The 21,590-nt window shown below is 39.6% G+C and overlaps 1 protein-coding gene across 14 annotated transcripts in view; it reads right to left on the bottom strand.

Annotated features, from left to right (window-relative positions):
- The window catches only part of REPS2 (RALBP1 associated Eps domain containing 2), a 245,308-nt gene extending 234,633 nt beyond the window's left edge, over positions 1-10,675 (bottom strand). For 5 of the 14 annotated variants that reach the window (XM_070502328.1, XM_070502327.1, XM_070502329.1 and 2 more), the window contains exon 1: positions 10,519-10,671. The gene's annotated coding sequence lies outside the window, so the exon portion shown is untranslated. Of the gene's footprint in view, positions 1-10,518 lie in introns of all 14 variants that reach the window. The other 9 variants (XM_070502321.1, XM_070502332.1, XM_070502334.1 and 6 more) reach the window with 5 other exon arrangements.
- Positions 10,676-21,590: the final 10,915 nt, after the last annotated feature.

Genomic DNA, 21,590 nt, shown 5'->3' with positions numbered 1-21,590 from the left:
TGCTCAATTGATATAATACAACTTGATTTGGATTCCACACATAAGGAGAGCCCTGTTCCAGGTAACTATTGTTTTTCCTCCAGAACTCATTTATTTTGCATAACTGAAACTTTGTACCCTTTGACCAATACCTCCCCCTATCTCCCTCCCCCAGCCCCAGGTAGCCACAGTTCTCCTCTCTGCTTCTATGTGTTTGACTATTTTATGTTCCACATATAAGTGAGATCATGCAGTATTTGCCTTTTGTTTAAGTAACTGGTGTGGTTTCTGTCTCCTGACTGACCCTGGCTGATGTAGGCCTGAAATATGAAAATTACCAGCCAATGTCACTTATGACTACAGATGCTAAATCCTAAATAAAATTTTAGTAAATTCAGCAGCAAAATGGTTAGAGGCACAACCTGCAGCCATGAAATGGATCGTCCTGGTGGAGGAGACCTAATTAGCTAAGCCATTTATTTAATAGATTCTTTTTTAAAAAAATTATTTTATTGATGTCTTATTGGCTTACAACTGTGTAATTTCAGGTGCACATTATTATATTTCAGTTTCTGTATAGACTGCATCGTGTTCATCACCAATAGTCTAGTTTCCATCCGTCACCATACATATGTACCCCTTTGCCCCCTTTCACCCTCCCCCCACCTCCTTCCCCTCTGGTAACGACCCGTCTATTCTTTGTATCTATGTGTTTGTTTATCTCCCACATATGAGTGAAATCATATGATATTTGTCTTTCTCTGTCTGACTTCTTTCGCTTGCCATAATATCCTCAAGATCCTTCCATGTTGTCCAACATGGCACGATTTTTTTTTTATGGCTGAGTAGTATTGCATTGTATATATATACCACATCTTTATCCATTCATCCATTGATGGGCACTTGGGTTGCTTCCACATCTTGTCTATTGTGAATAATGCCACGATAAACACAGGGGTGCATATATCTTTTGGAATTACTGATTTCATGTTCTTTGGATAAATCCCCAGTGGTGGGATGGCTGGATCATATGGTATTTCTATTTTTAATTTTTTGAGAAATCTCCATACTGTTTTCCATAGTGGCTGCACCAGTTTGAATTTCCACCAGCAGTGTATGAGGGTTCCCTTATTTTCCACATCCATTTAATACATTCTTATGGAGCACTGCATATATGCAAGACACAGTCAGGAACAGGCCACAAGACTGGGAGAAAATGTTTGCAAATCATATATCAGATAAAGGATTTGTATCTAGAACATATAAATAACTCTTACAACTCAATAATAAGAAGCCAAATAACCCAATTTAAAACTGGGCATGGGGCCGGCCCCGTGGCCGAGTGGTTGAGTTCGCGCACTCCGCTTTGGCGGCTCAGGGTTTTACCAGTTCGGATCCTTGGTGTGGACATGGCACCACTCATCAGGCCATGTTGAGGTGGCGTCCCACATGCCACAACTGGAAGGACCCACAACTAAAAATACACAACTGCGTACCAGGGGGCTTTGGGAAGAAAAATGAAAAATAAAATCTTTAAAAATAATTAAAAAGTTAAAATGGGCAAAAGGGGCTGGCCCTGTGGCTGAGTAGTTAAGTTTGCACGGTCCGCTGCAGCAGCCCAGGGTTTTGCCGGTTCAGATCCTGGACACGGACATGGCACCTCTCATCAAGCCATGCTGAGGCAACATCCCACATAGCACAACTATAAGGACCCACAACTAAAAATACACAACTGTGTACCAGGGGGCTTTGGAGAGAAAAGTGAAAAATAAAATCTTTAAAAATGGGCAAAAGATCTGAATAGACATTTCACCAAAGGAGATAAATGAGTGGCCAATAAGCACATGAAAAGATCCTCAATATCATTAGGGAAACTCAAATTAAAACCAGAAGGACATAACACTTCACACCCTTAAGAATGGCTATAATCAAAAAGACAAACAATAAGTGGTTGGTGAGAACATGGAGAAGCTAGATCCCTCATAGATTGCTGGTGAGAATGTGAAAAGGTATAGCCACTTTGGAAAACAGTTTGGTAGTTTGGTAGTTTATTAAAAAGTTAAACATAAATTTACCATATAACCCAGAATTCCACTCCTAGGTGTGTACCCAAAACAAATTAAAACATATTTATACCAAGACTTGTATTCAAATGTTCATAGCTGCATTATTCATAATAGCCAGAAATTGGAAATAACCCAAGTGTCCACCAACTGGTGAATGGATAGACAATGAACTGAGCTACAGTTCATTGAAGAAAGCTGGATGAATCATTGGTTCTTTCTCTTTATTTACCAGCCTTAAAAATAATCATTTGGGGGCCGGCCCTATGGCTGAGTGGTTAAGTTTGCGTGCTCTGCTTTGGCGGCCCAGGGTTTGGCCAGTTTGGATCCCGGGTGCGGACATGGCACCACTCATCAGGCCATGCTGAGGCAGCGTCCCACACAGCACAGACAGAGGCACTCACAACTAGAATATACAACTGTGTACTGGGAGGCTTTGGGGAGAAGAAGAAGAAAAAGAAAAAAAAAAGATTGGCAACAGTTGTTAGCTCGGGTGCCAATCTTTAAAAAAAAAAATCGTCATTTGATTTTCCAACATTCACCAAAAATGACCAATAAATTGTGTTCCTTTTTTTGAGTAATCATGATGAATTCATTGATTGATGAATATTTGATGTGTTTATTTTCTATCCTTAATAGCTTTCAAATTGATACATATTCATGTAAAATATAGAGAAGAAGAAAAAAGTCATCCATAATCATATGCACCAGAGGCAACTGCTGTTAACATTTCGGTTTGTTTCCTTCTGGTCTTTTTTCTATACATATAGTTTTATTGGGTGAGAATGTACTAGATTCCAAATATTTCAGCATTTCTTCAACACAAATGTGAACACAGCCATGTGCTAGAAAGCTCTAGGGAAAGGGCTGAAGGCCATTCTCTGTCCTTCCAAGAGCTCAGCGCAGTGGTCCTGTCATCTTAACTTGACAATAATACACAATCACTTTCCCATGAACCCTGTGCAGTCTAGCAGGGGAGAAACTATGAATATAAATAACTATAATTCAAGGTAAAAAATATTAAGCAGCATGAAAGGAAAGTTCTATGGGAGTTGAGAGGAAGGAGAGATGATTTCTACTGATCGTGCCACCTTCCCAGGTCGCTGCCTTCCCAAGCTGAGTCACCTCTGCTCTGTGGTATCTCTTAAGATGTTACTATGATTACCTAAACAAGAAAAGAAAGACTAGATCAGTTCTTCTCCTTGGCCATACATTACAAGCATCTGGGGTGCTTTTAAAGATTGCAGGCTCCATTGCAGACCAATTACGTCAAAATTTGGGGGGAGAGACCCAAGCATCAGCATTTTAAAAAAATTCCCCAGATGATTCCAATGTGCAGCCAAGGTTGAGAAATTGACAAACTATTACTGTGTCCAAAGCCCTATGCTAAATTCTATGCAGTGCTGTGAAAACCATAAAATGCACGCCTGTGTATGGAGGCACTTCACTTTTTAATAACATGCTATTCTTATATAAATTTTCCTTGTGCATTTCTGTCCATTCAAGCAATTAAAGATAAACAGGTTAGTCATTTGAATTCATAACTGTTTGTACCTTATTAATTGCCCACTCTAATGGAACTAGTGGACTTAAGATATAAATGGGAACTGCAAGTTCAAAGTTATTAAAAAGTTAATGATTTATCCTGCCCCCTGTTGTTGCAGAAAGATGACTATTTGATAACATTCATGTTTATTTTGAAAGCAAAAGAGATGCCTGCTCTAAAGAACGATTCCAAACTTCATTCCCTCCATCTAGAAGTCTAAAATTATAACTGCCTTTAAAAAAAAATTTTATTGTGAAATAATTTCAAACTTACAGAAAAGTTGCAAAAATAGTACAAAGAAATCCCATATATCCCCTTCACCCAAATTCATCGATTGTTAACATTTTACCACATTTGCTTTATCATTCTCTCTCCACCGACAGATGATAGATATAGGCAGATAGATGTAAATAGATATAGTTTTCATCCTATGAGTTTATCATGCCCCTTTACCTCCTAAATACTTCAGAGTATATTTCCCAAGAACAAAGGTATTCTTTTACATAACCAATAGTTCATTGATAAGAATCAGGATTTTTTTTATTTATTTATTTATTTTTGCTGAGGAAGAGTCACCCTGAGCTAACACCTGTTGCCAGTCTTCCTCTACTTTGTACATGGGTTGCTGTCACCACTGCATGGCTGACAAGTGGTGTAGGTCTGCACCTGGGATCTGAACCCATGAACCCAGGCTGCCAAGACAGAGTGCACTGAACTTAACCACTATGCCACCAGGTCAGCCCCCAAGAATCAGGAAATTTAATGTTGATATAATACTATTATCCAATCTATAGTTCATATTCAGATTTTTCCCACTGTCCCAATAATGTCCTTTCTAGCTCTTTTTTGCAGTCCAGGGCCCAATGCAAGAGTACTATGCCTGGCATTTAGCTGTCATGTCTCTCCAGTCTCCTTTCATCAGAAAGCCTTCCTTGGCCTTCTTTTTCTTGACATTGACAGTTGTGGAGTGTAGGCCAGTTATGTTATGGAACGTCCCTCAGTCTGGGTTTGTCTGATGTTTTCTCATGATTAGATTGAGCTACACATTTTTGAATGGGAATACCACATAAGAGATCTTGTGTCCTTCTCGGGGTACCACATTAGGAGGCTCATGAAGTCAGCTTGCCTCATTGCTGGTTAGCTTCGATGACTTGGTTAAGGTAGTGTCCGGTGCCTGCCAGTTTTCTCCCTTGTAAAGTTACTAATTTTCACCTTGTAATGTCATTTTGGGGGACTTGCAAGGCCGGGACTAAGATGAGGTGAGCGAGGCACTGAGGGCACACAACGTCAGCAGACACTCTAAGGGGCATGCAAGCGCTAGTCCAGCCTCTGATGGGGTGACACTATTCTCCCTTTTTGAAAACACCTTGCTACACAAGCAATTCATCTGCCATCTCTTAGCAAGTTGAGGAGGTGAACTTAAAATTATGGTACCAAATTTGAAAAATAAAATTGAAATCAAATTCTGACATCAAATTTCATCTAATGAGAAGAGGAAGCAGGAGGCGCAATCCAGGTGGATGGGGATAAAAGGAATAAAAGTAGAGCAAGTGAGAAAAGGTCTGTCGGGCAAAACATCACTGGTGCTCGGAGCAGAGGGTGCGGGTCAGGATTACTGTCAGGCCTCCTAACCAGACCCCCGAAGCCCATCTCTGCCCCCCTTCAGTCTATCTCAACATGGAAACCTGAGCCTGCTTTTAAAACCCGAAGGGCCGTCACTTTAATCCTCTTGCTCTCAGAGTGAAACGCTAATCGCTCACCAGGCTCTGCAGAGCCACCCCCACCTGCCTTTGTGACCTCTTCTCCCACCAATGCCACAGCTCACTGAGCTTCTCCGCTAGAACAAAGCAAGCTCACCCCACCTCGCCTCAGGGACCTTGTGCTAGTTCCCTGGCCTGGGACATTGTGTCCCAGATAGCCATGAGGCTCCCTCCCTCCCCTTCTTCAGATTTCTGCTCAACGTCCTCAGTGAGGCCTTCTCTGACTACCCCAAAGACTCCTCCCTGCTCGCTCCCACTCCCTGTCTCCCTTCTAGCCATCTGACGTGCAGTGTGTTTCTGTGCTTTATCTACTCCACCCCACCACAATGCAAACTGTACCAGGGTAGGGATTTTTGTCAGTTTTGCTAACTTCTGCATCTCCAGTCCCTAGAACACACCTGGTACATAAGAGCTCAGTAAATATTTGTGTGTGTGTGTGTGTGAGAGACAGAGAGAGAGGGAAAGGAGATCAGATAAGGTTGAGAGGTAGGTTGGAACTCGATGCTAGTGACTCTGTAACAGAATGGATTTATCACGTAGCTTAAGGAAAGATCCTAGCAACCTGTTTACATGGCCATATGTTTAAATTTGCAGAAGGAAAATGCTTAAACTGCAATCAGTTAAAACATCATCTCTTTCCATTCCAGTGTCCCCTCCCTCACACTTCCTGTAGTGGTTTTGTCCTGCATTACCTTAGCTAAGCTGGTACTGTGTTCTCTTTCCTGTATGGTTACAGGTTAGCGTTGGCCACTAGAGACATTTTGTGGGAGGCAGATGTGAACCACAGTCATATTTCTGAAGCTCTGAGGGTTAGTCCAGGGTGCCAGGCACTGTGGCAGCTTGCATGCAGTATCACTGATCCGATCCCCCACTTAGACGGCACTGGGCATTACTCAGGCCCGCAGCCCCTTTGGCTGCTGCCAGATCTCCTCCTTCCCCTCAGCTCTCCTTCCCAACTGCTGGTCCAGCTGACCTATAGCAACTTTGGGCTCAACAACAGACAGAGGCAGCAGCTCCCACAGCTGCCAAAGATCTACCCTATAATGAGACCCTTACTCTCTACCACTAATGGCAGTTCTGCTTCTCTGATGAACCTTGATACACTTCCCATCGTGCTCGGTGGCATTGGGGTGGTCACAGACGTTTTGGGGACCCAGCTAAGGGGAAGTTGAGTTGGAGATAATTTTGCTGGGATTCAGAGAGATATATTTAAATGGTTTGCAATCACTTCCATGAATGGTTAAGTCATTGTTAGCCATCCCAAATAGGAATGGCTCCCAGGAATTTCCTATGACCCACTGCCAAACGACATATGGCAATATGATCACGTCTTAGGGCACCTGGCATGAAAAGTACGTGGGTAGTGGACAAGAAACGAGGCTTCAAACGTACAGAGCCAGAAGCAAGTCTGTAGAAAGTCTTTCCAATCGTATTATGTAATTTTTTTCAGATTTTATAATGTTGCTGGTATTTACCAGCTTTTCAATATTTGTAATTTATTATTTCTTTTTTCATTCCAAATAATTATTCACTTTTGTAACTAATGTTGTATTATTAAGTTTGTATTATTGTTCTTAAAGAGGGCCCCCAAACTGCATAAGCTTCAGGACCCATGAGACCTGGATCATCTCCTGCTTTTAAATATCAAGCTGGAGAAGTTGGCTTCTCTCCCGGAGGCAATCGGGAACCATCACAGGATTATGGCAGAAGAATGGAATAATCAGACCCGTACTGAGAGGCAGTATGCTAGAGCAGAATCACATTGGCTCATGAGAGGTAAGTGCTAAATTTTCAGGAATTTTACAAAGTGGTTCATATCACATCAGAAGCTTAAAGTCAGCTACTGTAGGAGTATTTACACCACAGAAATTGGCAAATGCTACAAATCAGGCCTCCTTCCACCCCACCCCCAGAGAGCCAGATGTTAAACTGATGCCAACACACCACTGGTACCAAGTGATTTCCTTGGTCATAAATCTTCAAGAGAAAATATACCCGGAATTAATTTACTCTCAAGGTAGCTGATAGAAACAGGGCGTAGGGAGTGCAGAACAGATAGAGGCCATCACAGAGGAGACAGAGCTTAGAAGCTTTGAGTACCTGAAGAAGAGAAACCAAGAAAAAGGATGGGAAACTCTCAAGACAAACAAAACTGCACCCGCCCCCCACCTTTGCCTAAGATGACTCCTGCTGCTCTTCAGTGGGGCTCGGGGAGGGGGGTGCGGGTCACTGCAGTGGAGATTTTTGAATTTGTGTGTTGCATGCCATGCCTCGGCCTCTTAGGGAAGCACTGATTATGACATATGCAATTTGATACTCTAAACTGGATTTAGAATCACAATAGGTCATTGTCTTTGCCTCTGGGGCAATTTCAAAATGTATATTAAAATAAAGATAAATATTTTCACTGATATTCTAAAATCATACAGATCATATTTCATCTAGTCTAAGGTGTCATGATTATGATACACCATTCTTCTATGTATAAAACTAAGAAAAAATGCTGCCAACTATACTGTGATGTGCCATTGACCATCAGATGAAACCTGATGTTAAAATGTGAAAAAAATGTGAATCTCAGAATCAGTGAAATATGAAATAGCCCTTGTAAATCTCCTAGGCAAAAAGCATTGTTTGAGAAATGAGGAAATTCTAGCTCTGGAAAGGCAAAACCATCTACTTAAGGTCATAGGTCTAGTTAGTGACAGAGTTGGAAATGGAACCCAGTTATCTCCCTGCCTCGATCAGAGCTCACAGTGATAGAGAGTTTCATACATCAGAGATGGTGATAAGGGTTAGTCTGGAGGTTCCTTCCAACTAGGAGAACATGATGTGCTAAAATGTATGACTCATCCTCAGATAAATCAGAAAATGCTATATAAGACAGAATGATAGCATTTATTAAAAAGGCCCCCATACCAAGCATTGGTTCCTGTTATAGATTTCCAGTGTCTATAATAGTGCCAAGCTGATATATTTATCAGCACATTGTAGGTTCTCAAAAAATATTAGATGAGTATATCTGGCTCGATGACTATCTCAATGACTTTGGGTCAGTTACTTCATCTCTCTGGAGTCTGTGTCTTCATTCATAAAATGGGCATACTAATATCCATCTCTCAGGTGCATAGTGAGGGTCAAGTGAGATGGGTATATAAGTACACTTTGCACAGTAGCTGGCCAACGGTGGGAACATCAATGTTAGTTTCCTTCACCTCTTAAGTCATTGTTGTTAGATCCAAAGTCGTTTAAATGCCAACTTCATAAAGCCATTCATAAAAACCAATATTCCCATAGAGTCTAGTGCTCTAGACTTGTGCAGTCCAATACGGTAGCCACTAGCCACATGCGGCTATTTAAGTTTATAATTAAATTAACTAAAATTTAAAACGTTTCCTCGGTCGTCTTAGCCACATTTCGAGAGTTCGATATCCACATGTGGCTAGTGGCTGATGTACTGGACAGCACAGATACAGAACATTTCCCTCATCACAGAAAGTTCTATTGGACAGTGCTGCTCTACACTAATGAGAGTACAGCACTGCTCATGGTTTTTCCCTTAACCTAAGTAAAGATCGTCCCTAACATTTTATACCAAACTTCACTTGATTAATGTATTTGTGCGCCCTCCTGTGGCTGGAGATGGAAACTAGTGTGTGTCTGACGTGAAGCAGCTTATTTATTAAAAGGATAGTTTAGAAATCTTTAGTAATCTGATCGCTAGAAAGAAAAGTAACATAAAACAGTATATGCATTTTGAATTCTCTAGAGACTATGTACTAAACAAAATCCCTTTGAGAAGGTCTGATCGTGTACTCATATCATTCCTAAATCTCGGTATGTTAACTACCTATGCTTGTGAGATAGACACCCTGTTTAAACAAAGGACAGTACTATCTAAGTGTTTAAAAGTGAGGAGAGACAAGCAGGATTATTCGATGAATAATCCCAGGAGTTCTCTCAGTGGCAGCCGGCAACAAACAAGCTGGAACCTGTGGCTCCCTCAGTGTGGATTGAGGTAGGGTGGGGACTGCTAAACTGAGACTCAACTTCCCATTGGATGAAGGGGACGCCTGTTTCTGGGTGCCGGGCATGTGGCTCTTCCCAGCACTTCCCTACACAGCTGGCATCGAAGCTCTCAGCTTGCTTGGTGTCTGATCCCAAAAGTTTATTCCCCACCTCCCCACTCACCAGTGCCAGGCCATTCTCAGGCTTGCACAATAAAAATGGAGGAGATGGCAGGGTGGGGCCTCCCCTGGAGCAGTCGGTGCCCAAGTTCAGCAGCCCCACCCGAGTACCCTCTCCACAGGATGCAGAGAGCATGGGGGGCCTGAGCAGCAGCTGACCCTTCTGCCCGGGATTCCAGTTTCACCAGTGCCACTCTTGGTGTGGGGGGAAAAAATCAAAACCCTTTGTAAAGGTTTATTTTTTCTGAAGACAACGTTAATATATCATTTCCACCAAAAAAAGAAAAAAAAGAAAATCAGACAGCTTCTCGGTTGGTGAACACGTGGAGATACTGGGAGGGTGAACCCCTGGGAGAGGGCATGGAAGGTCTGTGCACCTTCCCCATACCTTGCCCTGTGCATCTCTTCCATCTGACTTCCTGAGTTATATCCTTTTATAATAAAATGGCAATCTATAAACAGATTAGTCCTACACTCAACTAACACTTCCAGATTATAGAAAAGCATAGAAAACTCTCTAATTCATTTTATGAGGACAGTACAACCCTGAAATCCAATCTTGAAGAATATAGTGGGAAAAAAACCAACAGAAGACCAAGGTGCTAGATGAAAATCTATAAATAAAATAATAGCAAACAGAATTCACGAATACATTAATAGAATCATTCACCATGACCAAGTAGGATTTAGCCAAGGAATATAAAGACTTTTGTTTATCAGATCATTTTATTAAAAAATAAATAAAATCTTATAGATTTAAAAAAATCAGAAAACAGAGAGAAGTATTAAGAAAAAAGAGAGATCACCAGAATCCTGCCACCTAAAGAAAACCACTTACTAATATAGCAAAATACAAGATTGCACTACACATTGTGTCATCCTCCCCCCACCCCTACTCCACTCCTCCATCTCCCCCCGACACACTAGTTTACTTAGCTTTAAAAGATGCGCAGTAAGCAATGCAGTAACCAAAAAGTAGCTACCTCCTGGGATCTGGCCACGTGGTCAGGCACAGTTTTCAGGTCCGTCCACCACACCGAGCACGTTCAGTTGCAAGCGTTAGATTGAACCCGGTGCAGAGTACTTCAACTCAGGGCAGCCACCAATTGGATTCAGCAGCTACTCGTACACTACGCTTGATGCATTGTCTCTGCGAGTAAGTGCCAAGTCACATCCCTCCTAGTGCAGCTGCAACTCATCAATCAGGGGTTGCACAATGAATGTTTTTGAAAACCAGGTACAAGCTGACCCGCTAACATTCCACATTTATCTTAGCTCACTACATTCTAGGAAGCAAATACCCATAGTGTTGCTTTTTCTTTGCTTTTTAAAAAAATAGCTTTATTGAGATATAATTCACATACCGTACAATTCATCCATCTAAAATGTACAACTGACTGGGTTTTAGTATATTCACAGGTTTGTGCAACTATCACCACAATCTAATTTTAGAACGTTTCATCCAAAAGAAACCCTGACCCATTAGCAGTCACTCCCAATTTTCCCCCAAACCTCCCAGCCAAAGGCAATTGCTAACCTACTTTGTGTCTCTAATGGATTTGCCTATTCTGGACATTTCATATAAACGGAATCATACAAAACATGGCTTTTTATGCCTGGCTCCTTTCACTAAGCGTAATATTTTTAAGGATCATCCATGTTTTAGGATGTATCAGTACTTCACTTCTTTTTATTGCCAAATAATATTCCATTGCATGGATATACCACGTTTTATTTATCCATTCATCAGTTGGTAGACATCTGGGTTGTTTCCACTTTTGGGCTATTATGAATTATGCTGCTATGAACATTCCTGTACAATTTTTTGTATGAATACATGTTTTCATTTATCTCAGGTACATACCTAGGATTGGAACTGCTGGGTCATGTGATAACTCTGTGTTTAATCTTTTGAGGAACTTTTCTAAAGTGGCTGCACCGTTCCCACCAGCAATGTTTGAGGGTTCTAGTTTCTCCACAGCCTTGTCAACACTTGTTATTGTTTGTCTTTTTTTATTATAGCCATTCTTGTGGGTACGAAGTGGCACCTTGTGGTTTTTAATTTGCATTTCCCTCTTCATGTGCTTGTTGGTGATGGGGTTCAGGACATGCTACCCCAATTTACTATTCTTAACTCATTCCCTTTTATCTTATCACATTTTTCCACAACACTCTACTCTTCATCAAACCTAGCATAAAAGCACTCAGGTTAAACCCCTTCTTCAGGACTTCATTTCTTTATGAAGGCTCCTGTGCCACAGAAAACAAATAAATTTGTATGACTTTCTCTTGTTAACTTGTCTTTTGTTACAGGAGCCCCAGTCAAGAACTTAGAAGGGCAGAGTGAAAATTATTTTTCCTCCCTACATTGGCCATTTGTACGTCATCACTGGAGAAACGTCTATTCAGATGCTTTGCCCATTTTTAAATTGGGTTGTCTTTTATTATTGAGTTGTATGAGTTCTTTATATATTCTGGATACATTCCCTTATCAGATATACGAGGTCTAAAAATTTTCTCCCACTCTGTAGGTTGTCTTTTCACTTTCTGGATGGTATCGTTAGCAGCACAGTTTTCTGATGCATTTTGATGAAGTCCAGTTTATCTTTTTTGTCACTTGTGCTTTTGGTGTCATATCTAAGAAATCACTGCCTAATCCAAAGTCATGAAGATTTACTCTTATGCTTTATTCTGAGAGTTCTATGCTGTGAGTCCTCCAACTTGGTTCAAGATTGTTTTGGCTTTGCTGGGTCCCTTGACCTTCCATATAAACCTGAAAATCAGCCTATCAATTTCTGCAAAAAAGTTAGCTGGGATTGTGATAGTGATTACACTGAATCTGGAAATCATCACTCATACTGTTTTATAACCTGCTTTTTTTTCAGTTAAATATATTGTGGACATCTTTCCATTTCAATAATTACAGAGTATCATGATCTTTTTCTTAAGTAACAATTCAACAAATATTTATTAAACAATTACAAGACATGAGGTGGTCTGGTTGCTGGTTATACCCAGGTGAATCAGGCACGTATCCCACCTGTAAAAAGGAGCTTTCTACCTGAGAATGGAAATAGGACATGAACACAAAGAACTATATTCCAAGTATGAGAGAGATATCAATAAAATGCTACCAAAAAAAGATTATTTGCAGATATGAGGAAGAAGGTAAGGCTTCCATGTACATATAGTCATTTAGCTAGATTAGAGTTTCTCAACTTTAGCACTATTAGCACTTGGGGATCATTCTTTGCAGTGGAGACTGTCCTGTGCACTAGGATGTTGAGCAGCGTCCCTGGCCTCTACCCACTAGATGCCAGAAGCACTCTCCTCTTCCAGTTGTGACAACCCACAATGTCTCCGGATGTTGGCAAATGTCATCAGGGAGGCAAAATCATCCCTGGTTGAGAACCACTGAGCTAGACCTTACATCATCATTTTTAATGGCTGAGTAGTGCATCCCATGGATAATCCACAATCAATGCAACTAGTACTCTATAACTGCACATTCCTGATGCGTCAAATTTTCCACTATTTTTAATAAAACATAACTTTTAGAATGTATGACATCAGTTTAGGGTAAATAGCTACATCATGCTAGATTTTTTTTTACTATAAAAGTTATACATGTTAAAATTATTTTTTCAAATAATTTGGAAGATAAAACTAAAAAGGCTCTCTCTCTCAATCCCACACAGAAATATAGTGTGTGGTGTGTCAATTCTAAATGTTTATATTTATCTAGCAGTGAAGTGGTAAAAGCCTCCTTTCAATGCATTTTTATCATTTTATGTGACACTTTGGTCTATTCACTGCACATTTCATCTGGAGCTCTCTAAGCTACGTTTCTTAAACTACGGGTCTTGGCCCATTAATGAAATCTAATTAGAGGGTCATGATCAGCATGTTTCTTAATGAAATAGAACAGAATAGAATAGATCAGATCAGAATGTATTACACATAGCAAGGATAGGTACTACTTTGTGAGAAATTTGTTTCAGTATCATAGAAAGATAGATAGATGATACATAGATAATGTAAAATGTACATGTTACTGTGGGTTGCAGCCAAGAAAAAATTTAAAGCCACTGCTTTAAGCAATCTAAATATATATTTAACATTCCTTTCTATAATGAGAGGGAAGTGGTGGATGGGCAAGCCTGTTTTTTCTTGACTAAAAGGGAACAATTAATATAACATAAGCAAAAATACTTAGTGTTAACAGTTACTCCCCAGAAAAGCAACACTGATTCCCATACTAAATATTGGATAACGTAAATTTAAAGTCAGGGCTCCAACAATTCAAATGGCCCTGACTTCTTAGGAGTTAAACAATTCAATAAGAATCATCCATAACATTTTCATCCGTTTGCAATTTAAACAGCATTGTGGTATATATTAAGACAGTTGCTGATGTTTGCAATCTAGTCCTCTTGTACCTCTTCACTCAGTTGGATTTATCCAACATTTATGACAACCTGCAGGGAACATGGGACATGGTGGCTTATATGTGTCATACCTCCCCTCAAAGAGTAGAAACAGAGTGGCAGTTTATATGGCCATGATGCTCTTGAATGTCTATATTTCATACTAGGATAACACAAGGTCCATGTGACCAATTAACTTTATATTAGTATATAAATCTTATGTTCATTTAAAACTAAACAATTATGATATTTAGCTACAAGGCATGGCTAATGAGGGATTTCACTGAAATTATAATATAACTAAGATTTCTCCCCAAAGTTAGAATATTTACTCTAACCGGAAATGATCGTATACCTGAAATTTATATAACGTTATAAACCAGTGTTACCTCCATTTAAAAAAATAAATGATCGTCATATTTAGGTCACTGAAGCAAAAATTGTAGATGAACACACAAAATGGCTTTCAAACTAAAACAGACAGGAAACATTTGATAGACGTAGAAACAAGTTTTCCCTAAAGTTTTATTTAAAAGATCACCAGAAACACTTGATAAAGAAAACTTTTGAATCTTCTGTGTGAATCTATTCTTTGCCAGAATACTCACAGCCAAGTGATGCCAGCTTGGCTGATCTATCAATGCAATCATTGAAAGCCACCTGGCGAGGATAGATAAAAATCACAAAGTAAAATGCTTTGGAAAATGTAATGGGGAAAAATTTATCTCTATTTCTAAGGACAGAATTTCATTGTGAGATCTAGTCCAACTCCTCACTTCCGAGATGAGGAACTGAGGCTTGGAGAGCAAAAGATTTTCTTTAATTAATAGACTTTGTTTTTTTGAGCAGTTTTAGGTTCACAGAACAATTGAGTGGAAAGTACAGAGAGTTCCCATATAGCTCCTCACGCCACCGATCCACAGTTTCCCATGTTAATTCATACATGCTAATCTTTATTAGCTCAATTTCACGTTAACCTTGTATTCATGTGGTACATTCGTTACAACCAATGAGTCAATATATATACATTATTGTCATTAAAGTCCATAGTTTACATTAGGCTTCACCCTTTGGGTTGTACATTCTAAGCTTTTTGCAAACACAGAATGACATGCATCCACCATTTCAGACTCATACAAAACACTTTCACTGCCCTATAAATTCCCCATGTTCCATCTATTCACCCCTTCCTCCCTCCTCTTGAATTCCTTGGCATCCTTTTTACTGTCTCTATAGATTTTAGCCATTCTAATAGAAGTGTAGTAGTATCTCATTGTTGTTTTAATTTGCAATTCTGTAATGACATATGATATTGAGCATCTTTTCATGTGCTTATTTGCCATCGGAGTATCTTTTTGGTGAGATGACTATTCAGATCGTTTTGCCCATTTTTAAATTGGGCTGTTTTCTTATTGCTGAGTTTAAGTGTTCTTTGTATATTTTGGATACTGGTCTTTTATTAGATGTGCGTTTTGCAAATATTTTCTCCCAGTCTGTGGCTTGTCTTTTCATTCTCTTAACAGAAGTTTTGAATTTTAATGAAGCCAACTTATCAGTTTTTTCTTTCATGAATCATGCTTTTGGTGTATATCTAAGAAGTCATTACCAAATCCAAAGTCACCTAGATTTTTTCCTATGTTATCTTCTAGGAGGTTTTTTTTTTTCAGCTCCCCCTCCCAGTTTTATTCAGATAGAATTAACAAAATTGTAAGATATTTAAAGTGTATAACGTGATGATTTGATATACATATACATTGTCAAAGGATTCCCCTCACTGAGTTAACACATCCATCACCTCACATATTTACCTTTTTTGGGGGGTGGAGGGGAAAACACTCTCAAGTTCTACTCTCTTAGAAAATTTCAATTATGCAATAGTGTTATCAACTACAGTCACCATGTTATACATTAGATCCTCAGACCTTATCCATCTTATAACTGAAAGTCTGTACCCTTTTACCAACTTCTCCCTATTTCTCCCACCCTCCAGCCCCTGGCAACCACTTTTCTACTCTCTGTTTCTATGAGCTTGACTTTTTTTTTTAGATTCCACATATAAGTGATACCATGTGGTATTTGTCTTTCTCTATCTGGCTTATTTCACTTAGCATAATGCCCCTCAGTTCATCCACGTTGTCATAAATGACAGGATTTCCTTCTTTTTTAAGGCTGAATAATATTCCATTGTATATACATACAACATCTTCTTTATCCCTTCATCCATCGACTGACACTTAGATTGTTCCCCTATCTTGGTCATTCTGAATAATGCTGCAATGAACACAGGAGTGCAGATGTCTCTTCAAGATAATGCTTTGGTTTCCTTTGGATATATACCCAATAGTAGCTCTATTTTTAATTTTTTGAGGTACCTTCATACTGCTTTCCACAGTGGCTTGTACTAGTTTACATTCCCACCAACAGTGCACAAGGGTTCCCTTTTCTACACATCCTCACCAGCATTTATCTCGTCTTTTTGGTAATAGCCATCCTAATAGGTGTGAGGTGATAGCTCATTGTGGTTTTGATTTGCATTTCTCCATTGATTACTGATGTTGAACACCTTTCCACGTATCTGTTGGCCATTCGTATGTCTTCTTTGTAAAAATGTCTATTCAGGTCCTTTGCCCACTTTTAAATTCTTCTAGGAGTTTTATAGTCTCACATTTAGGTCTATGATCCATTTTGAGTTAATTTTTGTAAAAGATGTAAGTTAGGTGTCTAGATTCCATTTTTCGCACATGGCTATCCAGTTGTCCCAGCACCATTTGTTGAACAGACTATCGTTTGTCCATTGAATTGCCTTTACTCCTTTGTCAAAGAAAGGCTAAGACTTTTTAGCAACAAAGCCAGGTGTTCTCATGTCAGCTTTTTTTGCTGATAAACAGACTACAGGTGAGTTTAAGGGAATTGCTCTGGAGTCAAAGACCTAGCTTTTTACCTAAGTTCCTTCAGTTATAAGCTGTGAGATCACACGCAAGTTACCTCTCTAAGCCTGAGTATTCTCTACTGTATAACGGGTTTGATAATAATAGGATTGATAAAAGTCACAGGGTTGTCATCAGATAAATTAGATAATATTTGTAAACTATCTAGCACATACTAAGTGTCAATAAATGTTAGCTATTATTATAGTATTCCAAACGGAAATTGCTTTCTGTCTCAGGGGCTCACCATCAAAATAAATCAGACAAGAATACACACATATTTCTCTTCATTCTCCTGACTTCCTTCTAATTTTTATAAAATCGTGTACCATTTAGGGTTTTTTTTTTTAACTGCACTCTCTGTAAACTCATCTATAGTGAGAGAAAGCAGATCAGTGGTTGTTCTGTGACCATAGATGAAGGAAGAGGCACAAGGAAACTTTGGGGCATGATCGAAATGTTCTGAGGTTTTTTTGTTATTATTTGTTTCTATTGTGGTGATGCTTTCATGGGTGTTTACATCTGTCAAAACTTGTTAAACTGTATACATCAAATGGGTGCAGTTCATGATACATAAATTATACCTCAAGAAAGCTAAAGCACACACCCTCATTATGAGACAAACCAGGAAATATAAATGCTATCTGGATAGCGATATGAAGGAATTGTTACTTTTGTGAGTGTGTGAGAACATATTGTAGTTATTTTGAATTTTTTTTAAAAGGAGCCCTTATATTTTAGAGATGCATATAGAAATATTTACAGATGAAATAATATGAGATGTGATATTTGTATCAAAATAATGAGGGATAGCAGGAGTGGATGGGGGAATAGATCAAATACACTTGACTATGAGCTGATAATTACTGAAGCTGTGTACATGCAGATTCATGCCACTATTCTCTTTTCTTTTGTGTATGTTTAAAATTGTCCACAATTTAAAAGTTAAAAAAACACACATGCAGGATTTTGTCTTTACTTCAGTTAATAAATGGAACAAGACTGAAAGTATCACCAAGGTTTTCTGATTGTTGCCGCACACCATTTTTAATTTTGGGTTTGTTTTTTTTTTTTTTTGGTGAGGAAGATTGGCCCTGAGCTAACAACTGTTGCCAATCTTCCTCAAGCAAAAAGAGCTAACATCTGTGCCAATATTCCTCTGTTTTGTATGTGGGATGCCACCACAGCTTGGCTTGATAAGCAGTGTGTAGGTCTATGCCCAGGATCTGAACCCATGAACCCTGGGCCACCGAAGTGGAGCATGCGAACTTAACCACTACACCACTGGGCCAGCCCCTCATTTTTAATTAAAATTTTTGAGAAGACTGTAGATTCACATGCAGTTGTAAGAAATGATAGAAACATCCTGTGTATACTTTGCCCAGTTTCTCCCAAAGGCAACATCTTGCAAAACCATAGTACAATATCACAACCAGGATATTGATATTGATACAATCTACTCATCTTATAGACTTCCCCAGTTTTACTTGTATTCATTTGTGTGTGTGTGTGTGTGTGTGTGTGTTAGTGATTAAGTGCTCTACACTTGTATCACCTATGTAGGTTCACGGCTCTGCCACCCCTGTCAAGATACTGAACATTTCCAACACCACAAGCACAAGGATTCCTCATTTTGCCCTTTTATAACCACACCTCACATTCCCAAACTCCCACCCCCAATCCCTAACCCGTGACAACTACTAATCTCTCCTTGATTTCTAAAATTTTGTCATTTCCAAATTGCTATATGAATGGAATCATAAAGTATGTAACCTTTTGGGATTGGCTTTTTTTGCTCAACATAATTCCCTAGAGATTCATCCAACTTGTCGGGGGTATCAATAGTTTCCACCTTTTTATTGCTGAGTATATTCCATGGTATAGATGAACCCCAGTTTACCTGTTCACCAGCTGAAAGACATCTGGGCTGATTTCAGTTTCTGGCTATTACAAATAAAGTTGCTATGAACATTCATAGATGCATTTCTCATCTAACAGTTTGTTTTGCTACTAGTATAATAATTTCCCCTTCTATTCATTAATCTTAGAAGATTGGTAATTTTGTCAACTTTCCAAATAAAATCTGTTGGCTTAATCAATCTATACATTTGCAGCATGTGTAATTTCCCTTAAGTGAGATGATGAGGTATTTTCTTAACGATATAATGAATTTCTCTGGCTTTTCTTCTAACATATTTTGAAAGCAATTCTCAATAGGAATTTGCAAATGACCTTACAATTACAGACCTTCTGATCACTAAGATAGCTTTACATCAATGCTGGTTTCTTCTTTGTAATAATCAAATGGAACAATCTCGCTGTACCTCCTGCACCTCATAAATATGTATCAGGAGACAAATTTTCCAACCGATACATCCATATGCCATCACTAAGGGCCAGAGAACATGTTACAGGTTTGACATTTGTGCCCTTAAGTCTTTCGGCATAAAGTACAATAATGATGTAATTTACATTTAGCCATAGATATATTGAAAATTTCCAATTTACTAGGGAACTCTATTTTCAAAAACCACTACTGATCCGTTTAAAAGGAAAGCATGCTTTTGTCGTGGCTATTTACCTGCCATCTCTTAGCTCTAAGCTAACCCTTTTTTCACTCCACTCTGTGATGTCAGGACTGGGACTCTGCAAACTGCTTTTCCCAAACTCCCAAGCCAGTTGTCCTCCTGTTAGGTTCTGTCAATGGGAGGGTCTGATGGGAGATTGGCAGGGAGAAGGGACAACCACCCCCGCCCCCACGCAAGCTGGGCATGGCTCCAGCCTCCAGCTTCTTTTAGCCTTCCCAGCATCACCATACCAGGTCCCCACAGAAGCACCAGCACTCACTGGCCATGCCTTCTCTGGTGGTCTGAGCAGGGGCTATGTGGAGTGCCCCCACCTGAGGGCCACACACTAGCCAGCACAGGACCTCTCTACTAAATTGCAAGGATCTGACAACCCCACTTCTTTCCTTTTGTTCCCCCAGCCCTGGGTGTGGCAGCTGCTTCTTGCATTTACTAGTATCATCCCTAGAGGTACAGGAAGCAGTGACAAATATCCAGGTTGCCTCAGTGTCCCCTCTTTCAGCCTTCTAACATCTATGTGCCCAATTCTTTATTGAATCCACTCTACTGGAAATACTTAGCATGGCTGTTTTCCCGCAGCTTTTACATAATTGCAAACAAAATTTTGCAAATTTTTTAGTATCGTATCTGTTTCCTCTCCAACTACAAGGGTCATATTCCTCATTCAGGAGAATCTGTGGTTAAATTCAGAACTTGGAGGAGGACGGGGATAGAGTTTGATGAACATCAGAGATTCTTTGGTTGTAAGCAACAAAAGGACTCAAGCTAATTTACACAAAAAAGGAATATATGGAAGGATAAGAGGAGCTCATAGAATCAAAGGAGCCGATTTGGAAAGGGTGGGAACCAGAACCATTCCAGAGATCTAGGAAGTAGGAACCAACAGACGGGCCCCTTGGGGTGCTTCACCAGCATGAATCTACGGAATCCACATTCCAGGAAAGGAGTGGCTGACTGGCCCCACTGAGGTTAAGTGCCTACCCTTTGGCTGGTAGAGAGCAGGGTATCCTGATGGGCAGTCCTACTGAACTGTAGGAAGTTTGAAGAAGGGAGGGGAGCTCACCCAAAACAAATTTAGCATGCTGTTTCCTGGAGAAGGAAGAATGGATGATGGCCAGCAATCACAACAAATTTTCACTACAGTGAACTTCAGAAGCGGTCTTCAGTTGTAAATTACAATGCATTGATACTAAAACTTGGAATAAAAGAACGAGGTGCTTGGAGTAGAACGCTCAGAGTAATTTTTCTAAAAGAAGGTTCTTCAGGTGAACCCCTCTCATCATTGCTTATGTATTGGAACAAGGCCAGGAGGAGGTGCCTATTCAGTATTTTTCGTTTGACAAATATTTATTTACTACGCCTCAGTGATTCTAAGTCTAAGCCCCAGGGATTCTGGTCTAGGTCATTTCCTTTATTCACTGTCACCAATGCACAGCTCCTGTGGCTTAACATTAACAGCTAGCACAACTGGATAAATTGGCCTTTCAGAAATCCAGAGGGACACTCCACAAAGGTTAACTATTAACGCATTTATAAGTATAAAACAATTACTTCACTTTACCTAATATCACAATAGTAAATGAAAACAGTTCAAACAAGTACAGTGTTTTCCATTTTATAATAATTTTAACTCCCTCACACAATTGTATTAAACAATATTTTAAGAGAAATTACCTAGAATTCTAGCTCGCCACGATAAGGCTTTTCATTTGTCTGCATCACTCTTCTACCATTTTTTAATATATTTTTTCCTAAAATGTGTGGGCTTTTTTTCTGTTTATAAGAGTAATGTCTGGGGCCAGCCCCATGGCTGAGTGGTTAAGTTCGCGTGTTCCGCTCTGGCGGCCCAGGGTTTCACCAGTTCGAATCCTGGGCGTGGACATGGCACCGCTCATCAGGCCATGCTGAGGTGGCATCCCACATGCCAAAACTGTAAGGACCCACAACTAAGAAAGTACACAACTATGTAACGGGCGGCTTTGGGAGAAAAAAGGAAAAATAAAGTCTTTAAAAAAAAAGAGTAATGTCCGTCCACTGGAGAAAATTTTTAAATAGAGCAAATATAAAGAATAAAATAACCATCATCCATAATACCAGTAACCAAGAGATGATGGCT

The sequence above is a fragment of the Equus asinus genome, chromosome X (assembly GCF_041296235.1).
Source record: "Equus asinus isolate D_3611 breed Donkey chromosome X, EquAss-T2T_v2, whole genome shotgun sequence".
In the NCBI taxonomy this organism is placed as follows: Eukaryota; Metazoa; Chordata; class Mammalia; order Perissodactyla; family Equidae; genus Equus; species Equus asinus.
This window is presented reverse-complemented; position numbering and strand designations above follow the sequence as displayed.